Raw genomic sequence first — 4,616 nt, 5'->3', positions numbered from 1 at the left:
TAAATTCAAATGATGTGAAATGTTATTTTTATTTTTTAATAATATTGTATTTGTTTATTTTTTTGTAAATATTAAATTATTATATCAAATAAATTAAAAAATAGACATGTAGTGTTGTTAATAACATCAATCTTCCATGGCTTTGGTCATAGCCTCATGAATTATGATGAAAAAGACGAAAGGGCTAAGGGACTACTTTTACAAAAAAACTCGTAGAACATAAATATCCTGTGGGCCGAGAAGACTAGGACCAAAAGCTCTGGTGGACAAAGGGGTCATCCAAGGTCAGTTAGCAGGCATCAAGAGATGGGAGGATGGTGATCGACCTACACAATTCGAGGTCGTCATCCAGTAGTCGATCAGGATTTGATAAGGTAGGTCAATAAGTATTGTTCGACAATCAAAAAGAGTCGTTTCACAGATGCTGACTAGTGGTCAATCAGTTGTCTTTGTTTGTCGAAGTCAATTAACAATTAATCGGGGTAGGCCGACATAAGGATAGGTTCTATTGACAAGTGGTTGTCCAACATTATAGATATATTTTTCTACAGAATGTTTCCCTCACTTTCTATTTAAAACTATTCTTTTTGTATTAATATATAAAGGATAAATCAATTATTTTACGTGATAATATAAAATAAGAGAAATAAAATGGGTGGAGGATAGCCTCACCTTTTTTTTAGAATCGGAGAAAATTTTTTTATTTCAATTTGATAATAGATAATGTATGTTAAATTTGTTGGTCCGAAAACCATTTATATATCTAATGACCTATCACTACAAGAAATTATAGAATAGCGACCGATTTTAGCGTCTGAAAAAATTGGTTGCTAATATCGACTGATTTAACGACCGATATAGAATTTCTAGGATCAGAAAAATGTTGGTCGCTAAATTATATTCAACAACCAAAAAAATCAGTCACGAATAGCAACCAAACTAGTGACCGATAAGTTTTTTATAAACAAGAATAAAGTTGGTCGCTAGAGTTGGTGTCTATTTTTTAATTTAGCGACCGAATTAGCAACCAAAACAAAAAGTAACGTCTTTGGGGATGTTGGTCACAAAATTGGTCGCTATTTTTTATTTTAGTGACCAATTTCACAACTGATAGTGAAATAGGGTGAAGAATTATTTGGTCGCTAATTCGGTCACTCAGACTTTGGTCGCTAAATTGGTTGCTAATTGTTAAGATAGTGACTAAGTTTAGTGACTAATAAAATCGGTCACTAATAGCAATCGAATTAGCAACTGATAAGTTTTTATACATCCAGAATAAAGTTGGTCGCTAAAATCAGTCGCTATTTTTCAATTTAGCGACTGAATTAGCAACCAAAATAAAGAAGTAATGTCTTTGCGACTCTTGGTCACAAATTTGGTTGCTATTTTTTAACTTAGCGACTAATTTTGCAACCAATAGGGAAACAGGGTGAAAATTGATTGGTTACTAATTTGGTCGCTAAAACTGTGGTTGCTAAATTAGCTGCTAATTGTTAAGATAGCGGCCATTTTAGCAACCAACAAAAACTAATGTTATAAACTAATCAGTCACTAAATCGGTCGCTAATTTAAATAAAATAAGATAGTTACTGAGTTACCCTCACTAATCCTAACTCATCCACACGATTCTCATCTTCTCTGAACACTTACTGAGTTACCCCCCGGAAGCACAAACACTTCTCCATTAGCGCCATTATTGCCTTCGTAGATAGCGTCATTGTCATCTTCTTCATCACTGCACCGTCTCCTGAGGTCTCGTCACCTTTGTCTTTGGGATCTCGACGCTTTTGCCTTTTTCTTCTGATATCTGGCATCGTCGTCGTCATCTTCAATTTGTTCATCGATATCTATTCCTTAATCGCCGATTGTAAAACTTTGTAAATTAATAAATAATTAAATAATAAATTAATTATGAGCCAAAGAAATTAGAAAATTAAATTTTATAGTTTGGAGAAGTAAAAATATTTAAAATACGATTTAAAACACAAATTTTAAGATTTTGGCGCAAAACCGGGCCAACGGACCGAATCAGTTGAATTGGGCCTATATTGGACCTAAGACCCAACGTATATAAGCCAAACTCAGCAGCCTCTTTTCCCCATCCATTTCTGCTTGCACGCTGAAGAAGAGAAGGAATCCATAGAACCCTAACTCCCATTCTAATTCAATCGTCTATCCCTCGTATCTTTCAATCCGGAGCTCCGATCGCCGCACCGTTTGTGGCTACACGGCCACCTCATTGATATCTTCAAATATTGAAACAAAGAAATTTGAATTTCTCACCCAGCCCTTCCCCTCTTCAATTTCGTAATTTTTAGGTTTTGAATATTGAGGAATTATGTAATTTTGATGGTTTAGGGTACTCTAGTGTGAGATATGGTTGGATTTCATCCAAGTGCTTAGTGGATAAAGTAAGGAACCACTAAACCTTTGTTAATTAGTGAACTAGTGAACCCTTATATTGATTATAGTGAAATTGTATGAAACTAGATTGAATTTCATGTTGATTTGGAGTCAAATTGGTGAACTGGGACAAAATTCTAGTGGTTGAAGCTTGTTGAGTTGATTTAGAGACTTGGAAGCTTGTGGACAAGAGATTTTGTGGTGTTTTGTGGCTTAGGGAGGAATCAACCAAGGTATGGTTTTAGTTTCTTGTAGATAATATATAATATTGCTTGAAAACTGAGACTAGTTGCCATAAGATAAGTTTGAATATTTTGAATGGTTGGATTTGATGGAATTAGTGTGTGTGATGTGTGATGAGTTGATATTGAAAAGTTAATAATTTAGGTGATTAAATGATTCATAAGTAAGAAATTAGTATTTGGGAAAGTATGTGAATGTTTGGGATTGATTTGGTTTTGATTTTGATTAGTTTTGGATTGAGAATTTTGGAAAACTAGAGGATTTGAACATTTGGTAAAAACTAGATTTTTTACCAACTTTGGCAGGCCATAACATGGCTTCCAGACTCCTAAATCATGTGAAACTTGTTTTGAATAAAAATTGGGTCCGAGGAGTTTATAACATACAGAGAATAGACTGAAAATAATTTTTAACCAAAATATTATGCGCATTTAAAATTTGGTATAAAAAACTAATTTTTCTGAACTTAAAAGCTTTTTGGCAAATTTGATATGGTTGTGTACGCGACAGTGTCACGCGACACGAGTTTTAGGCTCTGCCACATACTCGCGTATGCGGAACATGGTTGCATACGTGACATTGACATTTTTACACTCATGTGTATGTGGGATGTATCATGCATACGTGGAACCTCTTCGCTGCCTAGAAATCTCGCGTACGCGAGCAATGTATGCGTACACAGAACTGTCCTTTTCCGAATTCTCGTGTACGCATGACCCCTGTTTTGCTCAATAGTGCAATTTTTGAGTTATCGACCATTTCTTTCTTAATTCATTAATCCTCGTGGAATTGACACTCACTCACTGTGAGTTTATTATTTGGTATGATGATGCGTGAGCATCTTTCCTATCTTTTCCTAGTGAATTTGCATCTAATTTGTTGAGTTTAATTAAGAATTAATTATGTTTTATCCACTATGGATTCTATTTTGAGTTTTGTGCAATTTTATTTATTTTAGGTAGCATTCGGATGGATTTGATGAAGTTTCTGCAGAGAAAGAGAAGAAACCAAGGAGATGACCAGCGAATACCAACGCGGACGCATGGCTCACGCGACCGCGCGGAGTGGAGGAGATCGCAATGACGCGATCGCGTGCCTGACGCGAACGCGTAGACTGGAATCTGCACAAATGACGCGAACGCGTAAACGACGCGGACGCGTCACATGCACCACGTGCAGAAAAACGCTGGGGGCGATTTCTGGGCTATTTTGACCCAGTTTCCAGCCCAGAAAACACAGATTAGAAGCTGTAGCATGGACAATTCAAGTGGTCCCCATCCATCCATTGAAGATTTGATTATTTAAATTAATTCAAATTGAAATTCAAATTTTAATTCTAGGAAAAGATATTATTTTAAATTTTAGTTTTAGATATTAGATTTTAAATTTATTATGATTAGTTATAAAAGGAGGAAGCTTTCCTTCCTTTGGGGAGGGCCGGGGGAGATTCCACCTCATCCCATTAGGGGTACATTTTACTTGAATCCTTATTTTCTCTTTTCCATGAGCAACTAAACCTCCACTGTTAAGGTTAGGAGCTCTGTCTATTTCTATGGATTAATTTTATTGCTTTTTCTATTTTATTTATGTATGGATTTATAATTTAAGAATTGTTTTCGCTCTTTATTTTATGAATTTGGGTGGAACGGAAGTATGACCCTCTTTCTATTTGAGTTCCTGTAAAACTTGGAAAAGCTGTTTACTTGAACAACAGCTTGAAAACATATTCTCCTAAATTTTAATTATTTGGACTTAACGGGATACGTGATATATAATCCTTTTATTTTTGGGTAATTAGAGTTTTTGTGGCATATAAACTGGAATTTGATTATCACCCTCTAATTGGAATTAATTGACCAAGGAATTGGCTGTTGATGAATTTTAGAGGAGACTAGGAAGGTCTAAGGAATTAGGGTCTAGTCACATACAGTTTGCCATAAATTAAATCCTACATGATTAAAATAGTTAGT

This window comes from Arachis ipaensis, chromosome B04, assembly GCF_000816755.2.
Source record: "Arachis ipaensis cultivar K30076 chromosome B04, Araip1.1, whole genome shotgun sequence".
Classification (NCBI taxonomy): Eukaryota; Viridiplantae; Streptophyta; class Magnoliopsida; order Fabales; family Fabaceae; genus Arachis; species Arachis ipaensis.
The sequence above is the reverse complement of the archived record's forward strand: the minus strand, read 5'-3'. Positions refer to the sequence as shown.